At 35.8% G+C, this 25105-nt stretch overlaps 1 long non-coding RNA gene across 1 annotated transcript in view; it reads right to left on the reverse strand.

The window, feature by feature from the left end:
* The window catches only part of LOC125965483 (uncharacterized), a 115661-nt gene that overhangs the window by 56970 nt on the left and 33586 nt on the right, over positions 1 to 25105 (reverse strand). The gene's annotated exons all lie outside the window — the stretch shown is intronic.

Below are 25105 nucleotides of genomic sequence, written 5' to 3' on the forward strand. Positions count from 1 at the left end.
CTAAAAGCCATATCTGAAACATTTCCAATAAAAATTGTTTGGACTGTAATTGAATTATACAAACAGAAAAAAAGATGAAACTATAGGAACAGTTCCTCAATCAAGATTTAAAAGAGCTAAATTTCTCCTGTGATTCAGTTCTGACACAATACATAGATGATGTCATACTTTGTTCAGAGAACAAGGAAGCCTGTAAAAAAGATGCCATTTACAGTCAGAGCAGAAAAAAAGACATCACGTTTCCAAAGATATTACAATTTTTCCAAAACACCACTCATTATTTAGGGCATGACCTAATAAAAAGAGAAAAACACTCTCTCTTAATTAGACTGAAGACATCCAAACTTATCCTACACTCCTTATAAAATGACAATTGAGAGAGTTCCTAATTTAATTGTGTATTGCAGATATCGGGTGCCAAATCTTTTTGAGTTTGTAACACTTCTCTATGAATTGAAGATCTTGCAGTACAGTTGACTATGGAGATAACTGAACAATCCCCAATTGGTGAAGATCTGGATCTCTAGCCTTCCCTAAATAGGTCAACCTCTCACAAGTGACAGAATGACCAAAGTGTGGGGAGGAAGGGACTGAGAGACCAAATATACAAGTGGACATTGGCCAGATCGTATATGCAATCCCACTCTGAGCCACAATTTCTGCTGCCATCGGCCCAGAAGGATCAAAAATTGGCCAATGACTGCGAGCTTTCCTAATTTTTGCCCTAGCTTCCAACTCAGGAGGAAACAGAGGAAGCTAAGTAATCTCTACCAAACTAATTGCATAGGATGCCCCATTTCTAGCTAGCCCCTTGTTTCCTCTATAAAGCTTTTGCATTCCCCTGTGTGCCTTTGAGTCCCTATCAAATGGAAGGGATGGAGACTGACTGCCTTGCTATAGCAAACTCTGAATAAATAACCTCTGTTTATTCTCACTTGGGTTGTCTTCTTTTTCTCCACATCTGCACTCAGAATTTTCCCATTTGAAAAATTTCAGTTTCCAGCTATCAAAGTTCCTGAGTACCATCAATCACACCTGGAGCCAAGGTAAAGATGATGCTACTGGATCCCCAATTGCAAGGTCAACACATCTGAGTGAAAATGCCATTTTGTCTCACTCTACTAAAGACACAGTCAGTGAAATACTATCCAGCCCTGCAGGAAAGATAACATATTATCACCATCAATGTGATAGAAAAATTATCCCCAAACCAGAAATCGGCAAAAGCAAGTATTGGGTATTCGTTCCGCACAGTGCTGTGCTTACAGCTTTAACTTCCTACTGCCTGCACTACTTTATAACTCTGAAGGGACAGGGGTTAACGTGCAGAATTTCTGGTCAGTAGAGATGTAGATAACTTCTATGCTGTATCATTTACTGTCTTGTAAGATATGAAACAGCTTAGTATATACCTCAGAAATCTAATAGTGATATTCTTTTGTTAGATTAAAATTTAGATTCCTGGCTCCTCAAATGCTCTCTGGACTAGTTTTAACATCTTATCAGTTCCCTCATTGATTGATAAGTTGAATAAAATCTCTGACATGTGTTCATTTGATATTTTCCTGAGAGACATGATTTTACTTTTTGAAAATTATACTTTAACCATTAAAAATTTGAGCTCTTAAGCATCATATACTTTTTTCCCTTAAATATTGTAATATGATAATATTACCAATAGCTCTGCTAATATTGAATCAACCTTGCATTCCTGGGAAGGGATATGATATTGTGGTGCTAAATTCTAATTGCATATATTTCTATAGAGAATAATAGCATTTATAATTACTAACAAATAATTTTCAGCAAAAGGGACAATTATTTATACAAATATAAAAGTAAACACATATTAAATAATTTATTTTATTCCTATCATATGAGAAAACCAAACAGATGTTATCACTAGTTCACAGGAAAAGTTAAAACACAAAGTTAGAAAAAAAGGAGCTCCAGAGACAGGCGCGAGCCGCGGCTAACAGCGCGGACCCCAGAGACGGGCATGAGACGCTAAGGCTGCTGCTGCCACCACCAGGGAGCCTGTGTGCAAGCACAAGTCACTCTCCACACCTCCCTTCCGGGAAGGCTCTGCAGCCCGCCACTGCCAGGGTCCCGGGATCCAGGGACAACTTCCCCAGGAGAATGCATGGCGCGCCTCAGGCTGCTCCAACGTCACGGCGGCCTCTGCCGCTGCAGGCTCGCCCCACACTCCGTATCCCTCCCTACCCCCGGCCTGAGTGAGCCGGAGACCCCTAATCAGCGGCTCCTTTAACCCCGTCCTGTCTGAGCAAAGAAAAGACGCCTCCGGTGACCTACACGCAGAGGCGGGGCCAAATCCAAAGCTTAAGAAGAGAAAGGGAAATCTCTCCCAGCAGCCTCAGAAGCAGAGGATTAAATCTCCACAATCAACTTGATGTACCCAGCATCTGTGGAATACCTGATTAGACAACGAATCATCCCAAATTGAGGAGGTGGACTTTGAGAGCAAGATTTATTATTTTTTCCCCTTTTCCTATTTATGTGAATGTGTATGTGTATGCTTCTGTGTGAGATTTTGTCTGTATAGCTTTGCTTTCACCATTTGTCCTAGGGTTCTATCCATGCTTTTTTTTCTTTTACTTTTTAAAAAATTTTTTCCTTAATAATTATTTTTTTATTTTAATAAATTTATTTTACCTTACTTTACTTTCTTTTCTTTTACCCTCTTTCTTTCTACTTTTTCTCCCTTTTATTCTGAGCCGTGTGGATGAAAGGCTCTTGGTGCTGCAGCCAGGAGTCAGTGCTGTGCCTCTGAGGTGGGAGACCCAACTTTAACACACTGGTCCACCAGAGACCTCCCAGCTCCACGTAATATCAAACGGCAAAAATCTCCCAGAGATCTCCATCTCAACACCAACACCCAGCTTCACTCAACGACCAGCAAGCTACAGTGCTGGACACCCTATGCCAAACAACTAGCAAGACAGGAATACAACACCACCCATTAGCAGAGAGGCTGCCTAAAATCATAATAAGTCCACAGACACCCCAAAACACACCACGAGACATGGACCTGCCCACCAGAAAGACAAGATCCAGCCTCATCCACCAGAACACAGGCACTAGTCCCCTCCACCAGGAAGCCTACACAACCCACTGAACCAACTTTAGCCACTGGGGACAGACACCAAAAACAACGGGAACTACGAACCTGCAGCCTGCAAAAAGGAGACCCCAAATACAGTAAGATAAGCAAAATGAGAAGACAGAAAAACACACAGCAGATGAAGGAGCAAGATAAAAACCCACAAAACCTAACAAATGAGGAGGAAATAGGCAGTCTATCTGAAAAAGAATTCAGAATAATGATAGTAAAGATGATCCAAAATCTTGGAAATAGAATAGACAAAATGCAAGAAACATTTAACAAGGATCTAGAAGAACTAAAGATGAAACAAACAATGATGAACAACACAATAAATGAAATTAAAAATACTCTAGAAGGGATCAGTAGCAGAATAACTGAGGCAGAAGGACGGATAAGTGACCTGGAAGATAAAATAATGGAAATAACTACTGCAGAGCAGAATAAAGAAAAAAGAATGAAAAGAACTGAGGACAATCTCAGAGACCTCTGGGACAACATTAAATGCACCAACATTCGAATTATAGGGGTTCCAGAAGAAGAAGAGAAACAGAAAGGGACTGAGAAAATATGTGAAGAGATTATAGTAGAAAACTTCCCTAATATGGGAAAGGAAATAGTTAATTAAGTCAAGGAAGCACAGAAAGTCCCATACAGGATAAATCCAAGGAGAAACATGCCAAGACACATATTAATCAAACTGTCAAAAATTAAATACAAAGAAAACATATTAAAAGCAGCAAGGGAAAAACAACAAATAACACACAAGGGAATCGCCATAAGGTTAACAGCTGATCTCTCAGCAGAAACTCTACAAGCAAGAAGGGACTGGCAGGACATATTGAAAGTGATGAAGGAGAAAAACCTGCAACCAACTTTACTCTACCCAGCAAGGATCTCATTCAGATTTGATAGAGAAATTAAAACCTTTACAGACAAGCAAAACCTGAGAGAGTTCAGCACCACCAAACCAGCTTTACAACAACTGCTAAAGGAACTTTTCTAGGCAAGAAACACGAGAAGGAAAAGACCTATAATAACAAACCCAAAACAATTAAGAAAATGGGAATAGAAACATACACATCAATAATTACCTTAAATGTAAATGGATTAAATGCTCCCACCAAAAGACACAGATTGGCTGAATGGATACAAAAACAAGACCCATATATATGCTGTCTACAAGAGACCCACTTCAGACCTAGAGACACATAAAGACTGAAAGTGAGGGGATGGAAAAAGATATTCCATGCAAATGGAAACCAAAAGAAAGCTGCAGTAGCAATTCTCATATCAGACAAAATAGACTTTAAAATAAAGACTATTAGAAGAGACAAAAACGGACACTACATAACGATCAAGGGATCGATCCAAGATGATATAACAATTGTAAATATTTATGCACCCAACATAGGAGCACCTCAATACATAAGGCAAATACTAACAGCCATAAAACGGGAAATCGACAGTAACACATTCATAGTAGGGGACTTTTAACACCCCACTTTCACCAATGGACAGATCATCCAAAATGAAAATAAATAAGGAAACACAAGCTTTAAATGATACATTAAACAAGATGGACTTAATTGATATTTATAGGACATTCCCTCGAAAAACAACAGAGTACACATTTTTCTCAAGTGCTCATGGAACATTCTCCAGGATAGATCATATCTTGGGTCACAAATCAAGCCTTGCTAAATTTACGAAAACTGAAATTGTATCAAGTATCTTTTCTGACCAAAACGCCATAAGACTAGATGTCAATTACAGGAAAAGATCTGTAAAAAATACAAACACATGAAGGCTAAAAAATACACTACTTAATAACGAAGTGATCACTGAAGAAAACAAAGAGGAAATTAAAAAATACCTAGAAACAAATGACAATGGAGACACGATGACCCAAAACCTATGGGATGCAGCAAAAGCAGTTCTATGAGGGAAGTTTATAGCAATACAGTCCTATGTTAAGAAACAGGAAACATCTCGAATAAACAACCTAAACTTGCACCTAAAGCAATTAGAGAAAGAAGAACAAAAAAACCCAAAGTTAGCAGAAGGAAAGAAGTCATAAAGATCTGATCAGAAATAAATGAAAAAGAAATGAAGGAAACGATAGCAAAGACCAATAAACCTAAAAGCTGTTTCTTTGAGAAGATAAACAAAATTGATAAATCATTAGCCAGATTCATCAAGAAAAGAAGGGAGAAGACTCAAATCAACAGAATTAGAAATGAAAAAGGAGAAGTAACAACTGACACTGCAGAAATACAAAAGATCATGAGAGATTACTACAAGCAAGTATATGCCAATAAAATGCACAACCTGGAAGAAATGGACAAATTCTTAGAAAGGCACAACGTGCAAAGACTGAATCAGAAAGAAATAGGAAATATGAACACACCAATCACAAGCACTGAAATTGAAACTGTGATTAAAAATCTTCCAACAAACAAAAGCCCAGGACCAGATGGCTTCTCAGGCGAATTCTATCAAACATTTAGAGAAGAGCTAACACCTACCCTTCTCAAACTCTTCCAAAATATAGCAGAGGGAGGAACACTCCCAAACTCATTCTACGAGGCCACCATCACCCTCATACCAAAACCAGACAAGGATGTCACAAAGAAAGAAAACTACAGGCCAGTATCACTTATGAACACAGATGCAAAAATCCTCAACAAAATACTAGCAAACAGAATCCAACAGCACATTAAAAGGATAATACACCATGATCAAGTGGGATTTATTCCAGGAATACAGGGATTCCTCAATATATGCAAATCAATCAAAGTGATACACCATATTAACAAATTGATGGAAAAAAAACCATACGATCATCTCAATAGATGCAGAGAAAGCTTTTAACAAAATTCACACCCATTTATGATAAAAACCCTGCAGAAAGTAGGCATAGAGGGAATTTACCTCAACATAATAAAGGCCATATATGACAAACCCACAGCCAACATCGTCCTCAATGGTGAAAAACTACAAAGCATTTCCACTAAGATCATGAACAAGACAAGGTTGCCCACTCTCACCACTATTATTCAACATAGTTTTGGAAGTTTTAGCCACAGCAATCAGAGAAGAAAAGGAAATTAAAGGAATCCAAATCGGAAAAGAATAAGTAAAGCTGTCACTGTTTGCAGATGACATGATACTATACATAGAGAATCCTAAAGATGCTACCAGAAAACTACTAGAGCTAATCAATGAATTTGGTAAAGTAGAAGGATACAAAATTAATGCACAGAAATCTCTGGCATTCCTATACCCTAAGGATGAAGAATCTGAAAGTGAAATCAAGAAAACACTCCCATTTACCATTGCAACCAAAAGAATAAAATATCTAGGAATAAACCTACCTAAGGAGACAAAAGGCCTTTATGCAGAAAATTACAAGACACTGATGAAAGAAATTAAAGATGATACAAATAGATGGAGAGATATACCATGTTCTTGGATGGGAAGAATCAACATTGTGAAAATGACTCTACTACCCAAAGCAATCTACAGATTCAATGCAATCCCTGTCAAACCACCACTGGCATTTTTCACAGAACTAGAACAGAAAATTTCACATTTTGTATGGAAACACAAAAGACCACGAATAGCCAAAGGAATCTTGAGAAAGAAAAACGGAGCTGGAGGAATCAGGCTCCCTGACTTCAGACTATACTACAAAGCTACAGTAATCAACACAGTATGATACTGGCACAAAAACAAATATAGATCAATGGAACAGGATAGAAAGCCCAGAGATAAATCCACGCACATATGGTCACCTTATCTTTGATAAAGGAGGCAGGAATGTACAGTGGAGAAAGGACAGCCTCTTCAATAAGTGGTGCTGGGAAAACTGGACAGGTACACGTAAAAGTATGAGATTAGATCACTCCCTAACAGCATACACAGAAATAATCTCAAAATGGATTAGAGACCTAAATTTAAGGCCAGAAACTATCAAACTCTTAGAGGAAAACATAGGCAGAACACTCTATGACATAAATCACAGCAAAATCCTTTTTGACGTACCTCCTAGAGAAATGGAAATAAAAACAAAAAGAAACAAATGGGAGTTAATGAAACTTCAAAGCTTTTGCACAGCAAAGGAAACCATAAACAAGACCAAAAGACAAGCCTCAGAATGGGAGAAAATATTTGCAAATGAAGCAACTGACAAAGGATTAATCTCCAATATTTACAAGCAGCTCATGTAGCTCAATAACAAAAAAACAAACAACCCAATCCAAAAATGGGCAGGAGACCTAAATAGACATTTCTCCAAAGAAGATACACAGACTGCCAACAAACACATGAAAGAATGCTCAACATCATTAATCATTAGAGAAATGCAAATCAAAACTACAATGAGATATCATCTCACACCAGTCAGAAGGGCCATCATCAAAAAATCTAGAAACAATAAATGCTGGAGAGGGTGTGGAGAAAAGGGAACACTCTTGCACTGCTGGTGAGAATGTGAATAGGTACAGCCACTATGGAGAACAGTATGGAGGTTCCTTAAAAAAACTACAAATAGAACTACCATATGACCCAGCAATCCCACTACTGGGCATATACCCTGAGAAGACCATAATTCAAAAACCTAAGTGTCCATCACCAGATGAATGGATAAAGAAGATGTGGCACATGTATACAATGGAATATTACTCAGCCATAAAAAGAAACGAAATTGAGCTATTTGTAATGAGGTGGATGGACCTAGAGTCTGTCATACAGAGTGAAGTAAGTCAGAAAAAGAAATACAAATACCGTATGCTAACATATATATATGGAATTTAAGGGAAAAAAAGTATCATGAAGAACCTAGGGGTAAGACAGGAATAAAGACACAGACCTACTAGAGAATGGACTTGAGGATATGGGGAGGGGGAAGGGTAAGCTGTGACAAAGTGAGAGAGTGGCATGGACATACATACACTACCAAACGTAAAATAGATAGCTAGTGGGAAGCAGCGGCATAGCACAGGGAGATCAGCTCAGTGCTTTGTGACCACCTAGAGGGGTGGGATAGGGAGAGTGGGAGGGAGGGAGACGCAAGAGGGAAGAGATATGGGAACATATGTATATGTATAACTGATTCACTTTGTTATAAAGCAGAAACACACCACTGTAAAGCAATTATATTCGAATAAAGATGTAAAAAAAACAAACAGAAAGTTATATGGAGTAAAGGAATGTTGAGAGGAATTGCAAAATGGGGGCAAAAATGTTTTTTCCAAAGAGGAGAGGAGATCAAAATCATTACCAGACAAGGCATTATTTACATATTTATAAGCTACCCAAACATAAACAGAAATGCAGGGTAGTTCAAAGACAATGAACAAGGCTAGAATCTGATAACCTGGAAGGGTATAATACAGATGATGCACAGTCTCCATGGAAACACAAAACATTTTTTGACATAATGATCGATAAAATTGGTCTGTTAGTTAACATTTTTTCTGCAATTTTATTGCCTTTTGGTATTGTAAAGGGAAAAAAAAGTTTCTCCAACCCTCCCATTACAGAAGAATTTCAAGACACATGGACATCAGTGAAAATGGTGGACTAAAAACCTCCAGGTGCCTGGCTCTCCCAAGAAACATTAAAAAATCTGGGGAAATCTTTCAGAATTAGCCTTTAATGAAGACTGGAAGATAGAAAAAGATTTGTAGCAACCAGAGGAAAGGCCACAGAAAAGGTCAGAGAATTTTGTGACAGTTAACTTAGCCTTGCATTGCCCCTCTCCACAGTACAATAGCAGTCTTGAAGATAGTAACCTGTGTTCCTGATGTGGAAACATGATTCCAGAGTGAGCCAAGCAGACTCTGTGCCTGGAAATGGTGTTATTTTTCTTTTGGCCTGTTCTTGGGTTCCCTGAGGACTGATGCCAGGGGCCTGCCTTTGTTTTACGTCACTTGGAACCCTCTCAAGGTGAGAAGCAACTGCATGGAGGATGTTTCTCTAAACACTGAAAGTCAGAAGAATGAGCTTCTGCCAGGTGGAGCAATAAATATATTTATCAGTTGGGACAAAGGATAGTCACATAGTAAGCCAGGAATAAAAATTTGGAGAGTGAGACTCTTTGGGGAATATGGGCTCTGAATAGCTCTTGCCTGTAATGGGGAACCCAGGAAACCACATATGTGCCCAGGGCAGGATGCCTGCTCAGAAAAGAACTGAGAAGACCATAACCTTTCACTTTTGGCTATTCTTTAGGTTCAGCGAAAGCCAGAAGTGAAGTCTAAGTGGCAGTTAAACAGACTGGCTAATTAATGAAGGAGTGCCTCAACATAGTGCTGGTCTTCAAAGACCTGGGGGGGATTGTCCCCTCCCCTCCCTCCCTCCCTCCCTCCTTCCTTTCTTTCTTTCCTTCTCTTCCTTCCTCCCTCCCCTCTTTTCCTTTTTTTCTTTCTCTTCCTTCCTTCCTCTCCCCTCCCTCCCTCCTTCCTTCCCTCCCTCCCCCCTTCCTTCCCTCCCTCCCCCCTTCCTTCCTTCCTTACTTCCTTCTCCAGGAGTTTCAGAAAATCTTTAACTAAAACTTACTAAAACAACTAAACTAATGGAACAGAGACTTCAAAGACACACGTGACAAAGAATACAGTCTTTACAAAAATACTGTAGACAAGTCACTAAAACAAACAACTACAACCCACAGCAAGCAAAAACAACAAATCCTGGAGAGGGGAATATTAATTTCCAAACTTACGACATCATTATATTCAAAATGTCTAGTTTTTAAGAACAAAAAAAAAAATTATGAGGTATACAAACAAAGAAAAAAAATATGGCTCTTCCACAGAAAAAAAACAAAGAAATGAACACAGACTGCCCCTGAGGAAACACAAACATTGTACTTAGGTAGATGAAGATCTTAATAAATGGGGGTACATGTACACAAGGAGCTAAAGAAATCCATGGACAAAGAAATAAAGGAAATCAGGAAATACTGATATTTTTTTCTCTTTCTGACTCACTTCACTCTGTATGACATACTGTAGGTCCATCCACCTCACTACAAATAACTCAATTTCATTTCTTTTTATGGCAGAGTAATGTTCCATTGTATACATGTGCCACATCTTCTTAATCCATTCATCTGTTGATGGACACTTAGGTTGCTTCCATGTCCTGGCTATCGTAAATAGAGCTGCAATGAACGTTGTGGCACATGACTCTTTTTGAATTATGGTTTTCTCCGGGTATATGCCCAGTAGTGGAATTCCTGGGTCATATGGTAGTTCTATTTTTAGCTTTTTAAGGAACCTGCATACTGTTCTCAATAGTGGCTGTAATAATTTACATTCACACCAACAGAGCAAGAGGGGAATACTTTTCTCCACACACTCTCCAGTATTTACTATTTGTAGATTTTTTGATGATGGCCATTCTGACTGGTGTGAGGTGATACACCATTGTAATTTTTTAAAAAATCTTTATTGCAGTATAATTGCTTTATAATGGTGTGTTAGCTTCTGCTTTATAACAAAGTAAATCAGCTATACATATACATATATCCCCATATCTCATCCCTCTTGTATCTCCCTCCTGCCCTACCTATCCGACCCCTCTAGGTGGACATAAAGCACTGAGCTGATCTCCCTGTGCTATGCGGCTGCTTCCAACTAGCTATGTATTTTACATTTGGTAGTATATATAAGTCCATGCCACTCTTTCACTTCATCCCAGCTTACCCTGCCCCTCCCCATGTCCTCAAGTCCATTCTCTATGTCTGCATCTTTATTCATGTCCTGCCCCTAGGTTCTTCATCATCATTTTTTCTTGAGATGGAGAAATCTGGGAGAGTTTTCGTCATTTGATATAATGTGGAGCCGGGAGGTCTCTGGTGGACCAGTGTCCTGAACTTGGCTCTCCCACCTCAGAGGAACAGGCCTGACACCCAGCCAGAGCACCAAAACCCTTTTGGGGAGGTCTGAGGTCTTCTGCCAGTGTTGAGTAGGTGTTCTGTAGGAGTTGTTCCACATGTAGATGTATTTCTGATGTATTTGTGGGGAGGAAGGTGATCTCCACAACTTACTCTTCTGCCAACTTGAAGGTCTCCAGTACTTAATAATTTTCTAAAGTTCTTTTCACGAAATCTTATTTTTCTTGTTAAATTCATTCCTACATATCATGTAATTTTTTCATTATTATGGATGCAGGAATTTTTCCATTTTGATTTCTATCTGGTGATTTCTAATATAAAAATTATTAATTTTTATACATTTATTATTAGGTGTTTACTAAATTTTGAACTAGCTGTCATAATTTTCAAAGTTGAGCCTCTTGGATTTTCTTGGTATAGATTAATAATAAGTATAAATAATAATTTTTTCCATAATTGTACTTATTTCTTGTACTTTTTATATTAGCTAGATTCTTCAGAAAAAATATGAATAATAGTGGTGATAGGCAATATTCCTGTCTTTTTTTCTGGTTTTAATGTCAACGCCTTTAGTATTTTTCTTTTTTGTATTATTTTTGTTGTTGATGGTAGTTTCTAACAAAAGCTTTTTCTGCCTTTAAGGAATTTCTGTTCCTTTTGGCTTAGAGTTTTAATCAGGAAAGGCTAATGAATTTTACCAAGCTTTAAAAAATTATCAATTGATATCACATATTTTTGCTTTTCGTAATTGTAAATATTACCTTTAGTGTAAATCCTATTGCTCTTTGAGTAAATCCCAGACTTCTTCCCATGCCCTGTAGGATCTGGTTCTTTCCTATTTCCAAACCAATTTCACTCTTGGCCCTTGCTTTCTACTATACCACCACACTAGCCTACCTTTTATTCCCAAAGATCACTAAGCCTTTCTTGCATATTGTTATCTTTGCCAGGAGTGCTTTCTCCCTAGTTCTTTACAAGTCAACCAGTCTCACCCTATAGACCTCAGCATCTCCTCAGACTCACTTCCCCTGACTAATCTATATAAAACTTACTCTTCTGGGTATTCTCTAATTGATTTAATTTTCTGTACATCAGTTTTTAAAAACTATAATCATTTTGCTATTTTTTTGTGGTCTATTTCAGGATCAGGAAATTTCTTCCATAAAGGGATAGGTAGTGGACTTTGTGGTCCTTGAGGTCTCTGTCACAGCTACTCAGTTCTGCCAGTGTTGTATGTAAGCAGCCATAGGCAATACATGAAGAAACAGATGTGGCTATGTTCCAATAAAACTACAAAACAGGCAGCAAGCCAGATTTGGCCTATAGGTGGAGTTTGTTGACTCCTGGTTACTTTAGTTGTTTTTTTCTCCATTTACCAAATCGAGTATCAAGACTTCTACTTGAAGCAGAGGTTTAGCTGCGTTCTTTTAGGTTTTTCTCCAAAATGCTATCTTTTCCATTACTCCCTTGGTGATTTTACATTTCATTTTAAAATCATATTTCTTCTTGCGATCATATTAAAGAGTGTTTTCAATTATGAAGCAACTAAGTTTATATTTTTTGTTATTAATTTTAGTTTTTTCACATTTTAGTGAAAGAGTAATAGTAACTTTCTACATTTAAAAATTTTCCAAGTTTTTTATCTGCCCAATTACAGATAATTTTTTACAATTGTTCTGTGAGTGTAATAAAATAACAGTACATATAGTGATAGAGAGATACAAAATTCCATATACATATATATGTGTGCTGGTGACTGTTCTGTTCAAAATCTCTATATTCTTAGTTATTTGATAAATAAATATCAGTGATTGTTGTATCAATTTTTATTGTATTTCTATCATTATAAATATCCCACTTTTGTTGAATAGTTTTTAATTCTACTACATCTGATATTAGTAATATCATCCTCTGATTTTTAAAATTTCTATTTGCCTAATATATCTTTCTCCATACCTTTATTTTTTTTATTATTTTAATTTTTAAAAAATTTACTTATTTATTTATTTATTTTTGGCTGAGTTGGGTCTTTGTTGCTGTGCGCGGGCTTTCTCTAGTTGCGCCATGCGGGCTTCTCTTTGCGGTGGCTTCTCTTGTTGCAGAGCACGGGCTCTAGTCATGCCGGCTTCAGTACTTGTGGTATGCGGGCTTAGTGGTTGTGGCTCGCGGGCACTAGAGCACAGGTTCAGTAGTTGGGGCACCCGGCCTTAGCTGCTCCATGGCATGTGGGATCTTCCTAGACCAGGGATCGAACCTGTGTCCCCTGCACTGGCAGGCAGATTCTTAACCACTGCACCACCAGGGAAGTCCCCATCCCTTTATTTTTATCCTTTGTTTCTTGCAGTCAGTATATGACTAGATTCTATTAAATCAATCTGGAAGTCTATCTTTTCATGGGGGAATTTAACCAAATCAATTGTTCAGTTTGATTTTGTTTTATCTATATATTTTGTTATAGCCTTGTTTCCATTCCTGTGTGCTTCTTGCATTGACCTTTTAAATATTATGTTTCCCTTAGTAATTTATTCTATTATATAGCTCTACTGTAATCAACCATATTTAAACCTCTAATTCTCTCCAATGGTATGCCAAAATGAAATAATTTTTGTACTGCCATGCCCCAGCTCTCTCTTCTATCATTCTCTGTTTTTTTCTGATGTTGGGGATTGCTGGTCTCTGATTGAGCCACAAAGTAGAGCTGTGGAGGCAAAATATCCACTCAGATAATTCTCAAGGTCTCTTAGATATTCTAACTGAATGTAGAAAAAAAGAGCTAATGAGGAGGCGAGACTGGGGACAAGAATTTCCTCCCTCAGAAAGTATCTACAATGAGAAGGTGGTGTCCAGCCAATTTCCAGTTGTTGACCCTCTTCCTGTCAGAGGACTGCATCCATTCCCTACTGCATTGTTCTAGGGCAAAAGGTCAAGCATTCACTGGCTATGATTAGACTTGCTTAAACCTTAACATCTGCTTGTAATTAGTATAAATCCTTCCAAGTTTCTGATATATGATGAATTCTAATCCTTAGTTTCCAGAGCCTTTGCGCATGTTTTTCTAATGTGTGTTTTCATAGATATTTCATTAAAATTTTGTGTGTTCTTTTACAACTATTGAAAAAGTAACACATAATGTTGCCTAACATTTGGAAAATACAGAAAAGTCCCCAGGAAGAAAATAGCCATAACCCATTTATATGGAGAGAATTTCTGTCATCAGATTGTTTTTTATTATTAGATTATTTATATAATTATAATATAATTATAATTTATTATTATATATTATTCTAATTCTGATTTTATATCTGTTTTTGTAATACTAGAGTCTATTTGCAAACTGCTCCAGATTTTAAAATTTATATATCATGAGCTTTTTTCATTCCATTTAGTATCTTCAACAGCATAATTTTTATTGCTACTTAGTATTCCATCTATAATTTCCAGATAACTATTTTCAAATTTATTGGTAGAGTTATGCTAGTATTTTCTTTTTACCTTTTAGTCTCCTCTGGCCTGTGCAGATATCTGCTTTCTCATTCTTAAATTTGTTTATTTGTATTTACTTTCTATTATTTTTTGTTAGATTATGTAGAGGTTATTTTAAAATCAACACTTTTAAAAACTTCTTTGGTAAAATTTTATTTTAATATAATTTCAAACTTGCATAAAAGTTGAATGAGTAGGGTAGGAAATACCTAGCTGCCCCTTACCTAAATTCACCAATTGTTTATATTTTCCCCATTTGCTATATTATTTATATGTGTATTTTATATATAAAATGTATATCATATATGCATTGCTACCACTATTCTACATTATACTATTTTTTCTGAGCCGTTTGGGAGTAAGTTGAAGATATGCCTATTTTTCCCTAAATATTCAGTGTGTATTTCCTGAGAACAAGGATATTTTCTTACTTAACCACAGTATAGTTGTCAGCATTAGGAAATCAGACATTGATACACTAACATTGAATCCACAGTCCATATTCAAATTTACCTATGCTTCAGTAATGTCCTTTACAGTATAACATTGCTTTAGTTTTCACATCTCTTTAGATTTTTTTAGTCTGGAAGAATTCTTTCTTGATCCTGAAGTTTTGAACAGTTTGCAGTTATTTTGCAGAATGTCCCTCAATATGACTTTGATCTTTCCTCATTATAAGATTTAGGCTGTGTGTTTTGGTGGAAATATCACAGAAGTGATGTTGTGTCATTCTCAGTGTACGGTATAAGGAGAAATGTGATGTTAGTTTGATCACTTAGTTAAGGTGGTGTCTGCAGGTTTCTTCACTTTAGAGTAATTATTTATTCCCTTGTCATTAATAAGTAATTCGTGGAGAGATAGTTTGAGACTACGAAAATGTTCTGATCTGTTTCATTCATTAATTTTAACATCTCTTGCTGATTTTTAACTCAACCATTCTTTCCATATTTACTGACATTTTACTATAAGGAAAGCTATTTATTCTTTCCTTTTTATTCTTTATCTCTGTCATTCATGAATTCTTATGTTATTAAATTGGTTATAATTCATTACTATATACATTTTGGTATACTACTAATCCCAAATTTACCCAGTGTGAGTCCTCTGAAGTTGTCTTCCTTATCCTTTTTTTCTTAACCTTCATATTATATTGCTTTTTCATTAGTTCTATTAACTGTTTCCTGTTTTTAGATTTATTTCCATGTATACTCAGGCATAAATCAAATTGTGATGTATAGAAGTTGCCTCATGAAATTTCAACCTTTTATGCAAAGGTCTCCAATCAGAATAACCTTGACTTGGTAAGAAAATAATCTGCAGGTAAAATAGAACATGCTATCAGATGTCAAACACATTAATCTTCTCTTGTTTGTTTTTCACCATTTTAGTTTTTAATGCAGTAGCTTTTGGAAAAGTGTCTGTTGTCTTTACCTTTAGGATAACTATCTTCTTGTTATGATATGGGAGGAAGACCTCATTGGATTTGTTAATGTTCTAATAATACTACTTTAGTGTTTGGACCATGAATCTATATCATCCACCAAAACTTTTGATTTTCTGTAACCATTTTACCCTCATTCATTGTATGAGTTTGTAGATCTTTACTCTCTGTATACTCCATGCTTTCATTTTTTTTTTACATTCTTTTAAAAAAATTTTATTATTTTCCAATATGATTTATCACAGAATAGTGAATATAATTCCCTGTACTATACAGTAGGATATTATTGTTTATCCAATGCTTTCATTTTTTAAATGCTGACAGGATTGCCCTTTGAGTTCATCAATGTGTTTGTCAATGAACAAAGATGATGTAATTTCCTCCAAGATATTTGTCCCAGATATATAAGAAACAGAGAAGAGTCCAGACTTGCTTTTATAAATCTGTGAAGACAAATTCTCTGTGGCTTTATCATTGTTTGTCTTGAATTCTCTCTTTGCATGTATGCTGGGATTCTTTCTTCATTGGTCTGTGGTTTTCACTTGTCATGGTGGGGTTTTTAATTGTTACTTAAATGTCATAATGAATAAGCCTGTTGAGGAAGCCAAAGAGCCAGTATTTGTTGGAGACTGTGCTCCCTATTGAGATGTTCCCAACAAATACCCCTGCCTGTGCTCCTTTCTACTCATCAGCGGGGCCAGGGATTGCAGTCCATGCTTCCACCAAGCTCCCTCTTTACTCTTTTGACATATCTCCATGATTATTTGAACACTTTCTTACTTTTATTCTTCTAAGGAAACCTGGTTGCTTTTAGTTAAGAATGGCATTAGACACTAAGATCTGTATGCTAGGTATGATCATTGCTATTGATGTGTCATCGCCTCTAGTCCCATTCACCAAAAAGAGCTAGGAAATAATCTTTATCTGCCTATTTATATCTGTACATTTTATCTGTATTTATTTCTATATCTATGTTTCTATTTCTTTATCTAAATTAATAACTATGAGTTTCATTTCCAATTCAATACCACAGGGCACATATTGATTCTCTTCTTTCCATATTTTTATCCCTCTTTCACTGTTCCTGAACAGTGAAAAATCTGGATCCCATTATCCTCAATATTTGTATTTATTTGCACAAGTCTAGAGTACACAAAAAGTTTCAGAATTGTTAACTCACACTACTGAGAAAAGTAAGCCTTCTAACAAGACCTTTGTTCACAGATTTGATTTTAGGCAAAACTTATAGTTAGCTGCACAAAACCTAAGTCTACAATTGATAAGTTTTGACAAGTGCATACATACATATAATCCACAACCTATCAAAATAATTTTCCAAATGAAAATGTAGAGCTTTTGCATGCATTCAAAGTTAAGTTCAAACTAACTGGGAAAAGAATTTGAAAAACAATAGGTAAATGTATATGTATAACTGAATCACTCTGTTGTACACCCGAAACTAACACAACATTGTTAATCAACTGTACTCCAGTATAAAATAAAAAGTTTTAGAAAAAGCTAAATTGCTATCCACTTAAAATAGACTGTTATAAATGTAAGATGTCTTATGTAAGTCTCATGGTAACCATATAGCAAAACCTATAATAAATACACAAAAGAGAAAGAGAAAGGAATCAAAGCATACCACTACAGAACATCATCAAATCACAAAGGAAGAGAGCAAAGAGGGACAAAGGAATAAGGGATTAAAAAACAATCAAAAAATAATAATAAAATAGTAATTATAAATCCATACCTCTCAATAATTAATTTTTTAAAAGGTTTTATTGTATTTGTTAGAATATTGCTTCTGTTTTATGTTTTGGTTTTTTGGCCATGAGGCATGTGGGATCTTAGCTCCCCGACCAGGGATCAAATCCACACCCCTTGCATTAAAAGGCAAAGTCTTAACTACTGGACCACCAGGGAAGTTCCTCAATAATTATTTTAAACATAAAAGGAATAAATTCTCCAATTAAAAGACAAAGAGTGGCTAAATGGATTAAAAAAAACCCACAAAATCAAAAAAACAAGATCCATCTATATATTGCCTACAAGAGACTCATTTCAGCTTTAAGAATGCACATAGACTGAAAGTGAAGGGGTGGAAAAAGATATTCCATGCAAATGGAAACCAAAAGAAAGTAGGAGTAGGTATACTTATATCAGGCAAAACTGAACTTAAGCCAAAGACTGTAACAAAAGACAAAGAAGGTCATTTTATAATGATGAAGGGGTAAATTCCTCAAGAAGATGTAATATTAGTAAATATTTATACATCCAAAACAGAAATATCTAAATATATGAAGCAAATGCTAACAGAGCTGAATGGAGAAATAGACATTATAATAATATTAGGGGACTTCAAAACTCCACTTGCAATCATGAAGACAGAAAATCAATAAGGATACATAGTATTTAAAATACACATTAGATCAGATACACCTAACAGACACTTCTAAAACATTCCATACAGCAGCAGTAGAATACACATTCTTCTCAGTTGCACATAGAACATTCTCTAGGATAGATCAAATGTTAAGCCACAAAACGTCTTAATAAATTCAAGAAGATTGGAATCATATCAAGCATCTTTTCTGACCACAATATGAAACTAGAAATCAATTACAAAAAGAAAACTGGAAAATTCACAAATAAGTGGAGATTTAACAACATGTTACTGAACAACCAATGGGTCAAAGAAGAAATCAAAAGAGAAATCAAAACATATCCTGAGATGAATGAAACTGGAAACACAACACACCAAAACTTACTGGATGAAGCAAAGCAATTCTAAAAAGGTAGTTTATAATGATAAGCTCCTATATTAAGAAATAAGAAAGATCTCAAATAGCTTTTCTTTACAACTCAGAACTAAAAAAAGAACAAATGCAATCCAAAATCAGTAGGGGGAAAGAAATAAAGATTAGAGTGGAAATAAATGAAATAGAAACTAAAAAGACAATAGAAAAAAAAATCAATGAAACTAAGAGCTGGGTTTTTGAAAACATAAATAAAACACACAAACCATCAGCTAGACTTACCAAGAAAAAAAGTGAGAAAATTCAAATGAATAAAATTATAAATAAAGAGGAGACATAATGGATATAAAGCAAATACAAAAGATCATAAACGACTACTATGAATAATTATACAGCAACAGATTAGACAACCTAGAAGAAATGGATAAATTCCTAGAATTATCAAACCTACCAAGACTGAATCATAAATAGAAAATCTGAACAGACCAATTACTAATAAGGAGATTGAAACAGTAATCAAAAACCTCCAGCAAAGAAAAATCCTGGACGAGACAGTTCCACTGGGAAATTCTAACGTTTAAAGAAGAATTAATCCACAACTCTTCTGAAAAATAGAAGACTTCCAAACTCATTTTATGAGGCCAGCATTACCCTGATACCAAAGCCAGACAAGGACACTACAAGAAAAGAAAAATACAGGCCAATATTCCTAATGAATGTAGATGCAAAAATGCTCAACAAAATATTAGCAAACTGAATTCAACAGTAAAATTAAAAGCAGCATACACCATGATCAAGTGAGATTTGTTCCAGAGTTGCCAGAATGGTTCAATATACACAAAAAAATCAATGTGATACACCACGTTAACAAAATGATGGATAAAACTCATATGATCACCTCAACAGATGCAGGAAAAGCACTTGACAAAATTCAACATCCATTCATGATAAAAACTCTCAAAGTGGGTGTACCTCAACATAATAAAGGCCATATATGACAAACCCACACTTGACATTATATTCAATGGTGACAAGCTGAAAGCTTTTCCTCTGAGATCGAGAACAACACAAAAATGTCCACTCTTGTCACTTTTATTCAACGTAGTATCAGACATCCTAGCCAGAGCAGTTAGGCAAAAAAAGAAATAAAAGGCATCAAAACAGGAAAGGAAGAAGTAAAGCTGTCTATATTTGCAGATGACATGATATTACATATAAAAACCCTAAAGGGGGCTTTCCTGGTGGCGCAGTGGTTGAGAGTCTGCCTGCCAATGAGGGGGACGCAGGTTTGTGCCCCGGTCCGGGAGATTCCCACATGCTACGGAGCGGCTGGGCCCGTAGGCCATGGCTGCTGGGCCTGCGCATCTGGAGTCTGTGCTCCACAATGGGAGAGGCCGCAGCAGCGAGAGGCCCACATACCACAAAAAAAAAAAAAAAAAAATCCCTAAAGGACTTCACCAAAAACTCTTTAGATTATAAAATGAATTCAACAAAGTTGCAGAATAGAAAATCACTACACAAAAAATTACCTGTGTTTCTGTACACTAACAACAAACTACCAGAAAGAGGAATTAAGAAAAAAGTACCATTTAAAATAGCATCAAAAAGAATAAAATGCTTAAGAATAAATTTAACTAAGAAGGTGAAAGACCTATACACTGAAAACTGTAACTTAACATGAATGAAAGAAATTGAAGAAGATACAAATAAATGGAAAGATATTCCATTATCAGGGATTGGGATAGTTAATATAATTAAAATGTCCATACTACCCAAAGTGATCTACAGATTCAATGCAATCCCCATCTAAATTCCAATGACATTTTTTATATAAACAGAAAAAAATCCAATAATTTATACAGAACCACAAAAGACATGAACAGCTAAAGTAAACTTGAGAAAAATGAACAAAGCTGGAGACATCACACTTCTTGATTTCAAACTATTCAAACTATAGTAAGATATAGATCTTTTTACATAATATATTTCTTTGGATTAGGATGGCCATGTAAAGACCGACTATCACAAAATCACTGAATCTCTAAATTAAGCTCTTACCTAAGTCTAATGTCACTTTCCATCTGATACTTAAATCCCTTGAACAAAATCACTTGTTAGTGATCTTCAAAACTAGTAAAAATCCAGTGAAGGAAATATTGTTGATATAACCCATTCTAATTTTGCATATTTCTGATTTTTCTATTAACCCACTGACTATCTGGTTTGGTTTGTTTGTTTGCTATGACTTTTCCAATATTCATTTCTCACTAACCAAAAAAATTTTTAATAAATGCCGTAATGAGAGAATGAACTTATTATCAGGCCAAGCTACCTCTTTGGAATTTCTCTTTTCCCTGAGTAATCAAACTGAAAGACACAACTCGATGATTATACCAAGATATTGCTAAGTAATAAAATTTTATACCTAGAAGAATAAAAGGTATTCAACTTGAATCAACCAAATAATATCAGACAGATATGTTTAAATGAGTTGATTTTAATAATTTTTTAAAAAAGTAAAACAGAGGGTAATAAAATCAAACTCAAAATTGTAACTTAAAGGTGGTTTGAATTGAGTAACTCCATTACATGAAAAAGAAAATTCCTCTTCTTCACAAAAAGTATTTGTTGTGGTAATGGATTAGAGATTTCAGTATAAACTAATGTTTAGTTTAAAATAAATACAAATACACATTCTTCTTAAGTGCTCATGGAACATTCTCCAGGGCAGATCATATCTTGGGTCACAAATCAAGCCTTGCTAAATTTATGAAAATTGAAATCGTATCAAGTAATTTTCTGACCACAATGCTATGAGGCTAGATATCAATTACAGGAAAAAAAATCTGTAAAAATTACAAACACAATAAGGCTAAATAATACACTACTTAATAACCAAGAGATCACTGAAGAAATCAAAGAGGAAATCAAAAATTACCTAGAAACAAATGACAATGAAAACACGACGACCCAAAACCTATGGGATGCAGCAAAAGGAGTTCTAAGAGGGAAGTTTATAGCAATACAATCCTACCTCAAGAAACAAGAAAAATCTCAAATAAACAATCTAACCTTACACCTAAAGGAACTAGAGAAAGAAGAACAAACAAAACCCAAAGTTAGCAGAAAGAAAGAAATCATAAAGATCGGATCAGAAATAAATGAAAAAGAAATGAAGGAAACAAAAGCAAAGATCAATAAAAGTAAAAGCTGGTTCTTTGAGAAGATAAAAAAATTGATAAGCCATTATCCAAACTCATCAAGAAAGAAAAAGGGAGAAGACTCAAATCTATAGATTTAAAAATGAAAAAGGGGAAGTAACAGCTGACACTGCAGAAATACAAAGGATCATGACAGATTACTAAAAGCAACTATATACCAGTAATATGGACAACCTGGAAGATATAGACAAATTCTTAGAAAAGCACAACCTTCTGACACTGAACCAGGAAGAAACAGAAAATATAAACAGACTAATCACAAGCACTGAAATTGAGACTGTGATTAAAAATCTTCCAGCAAACAGAAGCCCAGGACCAGATGGCTTCACAGGAGAAATCTATCAAACATTTAGAGAAGAGCTAACACCTATCCTTCTCAAACTCTTCCAAAATATAGCAGAGGGAGGAACACTCCCAAACTCATTCTATGAGGCCACCATCACCCTGATACCAAAACCAGACAAAGATGTCACAAAAAAGGAAAACTGCAGGCCCATATCACTGATGAACATAGATGCAAAAATCCTCAAGAAAACACTAGCAAACCGAATCCAAAAAATCCTCAAGAAAATACTAGCAAACAGAATCCAACAGCACATTAAAAGGATCATACACCACGATCAAGCGGGGTTTACCCCAGGTATGCAAGGATTCTTCAATATACACAAATCAATCAATGTGATACACCATATTAACAAATTGAAGAATAAAAACCATGTGATCATCTCAATAGATGCAGAGAAAGCTTTTGACAAAATTCAACACGCATTTATGATAAAAACCCTCCAGAATACGGCATAGAGGGAACTTACCTCAACATAATAAAGGCCATATATGACAAACCCACAGCCAACATCGTTCTCAATGGTGAAAAATTGAAACCATTTCCTCTAAGATCAGGAACATGACAAGGTTGTCCACTCTCACCACTATTATTCAACATAGTTTTGGAAGATTTAGTCACAGAAATCAGAAAAGAAAAAGAAATAAAAGGAATCCAAATCAGAAAAGAAGAAGTAAAGTTGCCACTGTTTGCAGATGTCACTGTTTGCAGATGTATAGATGATATTATACACACAGAATCCCAAAGATGCTACCAGAAAACTACTAAAGCTAATCACTGATTTTGGTAAAGTAGCAGGATACAAAATTAATGCCCAGAAATCTCTTGCATTCTTATACACTAATGATGAAAAATCTGAAAGAGAAATTAAGGAAACATTCCCATTTACCACTGCAACAAAAAGAATAAAATACCTAGGAATAAACCTACCTAAGGAGACAAAAGACCTGTATGCAAAAAACTATAAGACACTGAGGAAAGAAGTTAAAGATGATACAAACAGATGGAGAGATATACCATGTTCTTGGATTGGAAGAACCAACCTTGTGAAAATGACTATGCTACCCAAAGCAATCTACAGATTCAATGCAATCCCTATCAAACTACCAATGACATTTTTCACAGAACTAGAACAAAAAAATTCCCAATTTGTATGGAAACGCAAAAGACCCTGAATAGCCAAAGCAATCTTGAGAAAGAAAAACAGAGCTGGAGGAATCAGGCTCCCTGACTTCAGACTATACTACAAGGCTATGGTAATCAAGACAATATGGTACTGGCATAAAAATAGAAATATAGATCAATGGAACAGGATAGAAAGCCCAGAGATAAATCCACGCACATATGGTTACCTTATCTTAGATAAAGGAGGCAAGAATATACAATGGAGAAAAGACAGCCTCTTCAGTAAGTGGTGCTGGGAAAACTGGACAGCTATGTGTAAAAGAATGAAATTAGAACACTCCCTAACACCATGCACAAAAATAAACTCCAAATGGATTAAAGACCTAAATGTAAGGCCAGACACTATAAAACTCTTAGAGGAAAACATAGGCAAAACACTCTATGACATAAATCACAGCAAGATCCTTTCTGACCCACCTCCTAGAGAAATGGAGATAAAAACAAAAATAAACAAATGGGACCTAATGAAACTTCAAAGCTTTTGCACAGCAAAGGAAACCATAAACAAGACCAAAAGACAACCCTCAGAATGGGAGAAAGTATTTGCAAATGAAGCAACTGACAAAGAATTAATCTCCAAAATTTACAAGCAGCTCATGCAGCTCAATATCAAAAATACAAACAACCCAATCCAAAAATGGGCAGAAGACCTAAATACACATTACTCCATAGAAGATATATAGATTGCCAACAAACACATGAAAGAATGCTCAACATCATCAATCATTAGAGAAATGCAAATCAAAACTACAATAAGATATCACCTCCCACCAGTCATAATTGCCATCATGAAAAAATCTACAAACAATAAATGCTGGAGAGGTTGTGGGGAAAAGGGAACCCTCTTGCACTGTTGGTGGGAATGTAACTTGATACAGCCACTATGGAGAACAGTATGGAAGTTCCTTAAAAAACTAAAAATAGAACTACCATACGACCCAGCAATCCCACTACTGGGCATATACCCTGAGAAAACCATAATTCAAAAAGAGTCATGTACCACAATGTTCATTGCAGCTCTATTTACAATAGCCAGGACACGGAAGCAACCTAAGTGTCCATCGACAGATGAATGGATAAAGAAGATGTCGTACATATATACAATGGAATATTACTCAGCCATAAAAAGAAACGAAATTGAGTTATTTGTAGTGAGGTGGATGGACCTAGAGTCTGTCATACAGAGTGAAGTAGGTCAGAAAGAGAAAAACAAATACCGTATGCTAACACATATATATGGAATCTAAAAAAAAAAATGGTTATGAAGAACCTAGGGGCAGGACGGGAATAAAGATGCAGACCTGCTAGAGAATGGACTTGAGGACACGGGGAGCAGGAAGGGTAGGCTGGGTTGATGTGAAAGAGTGGCATGACGTATATACACTACCAAATGTAAAACCGATAGCTAGTGGGAAGCAGCCGCATAGCACAGGGAGATCAGCTCGGTGCTATGTGACCACCTAGAGGGGTGGGATAGGGAGGGTGGGAGGGAGGGAGATGCAAGAGGAAAGAGATGTAAGGATATATGTATATGTATAGCTGATTCACTTTGTTATAAAGCAGAAACTAACACACCATTGTAAAGCAATTATACTCCAATAAAGATGTTAAAAAATTAAAATAAAATAAATACAGATGGTTACATA

The sequence above is a fragment of the Orcinus orca genome, chromosome 9, assembly GCF_937001465.1.
Source record: "Orcinus orca chromosome 9, mOrcOrc1.1, whole genome shotgun sequence".
Classification (NCBI taxonomy): domain Eukaryota; kingdom Metazoa; phylum Chordata; class Mammalia; order Artiodactyla; family Delphinidae; genus Orcinus; species Orcinus orca.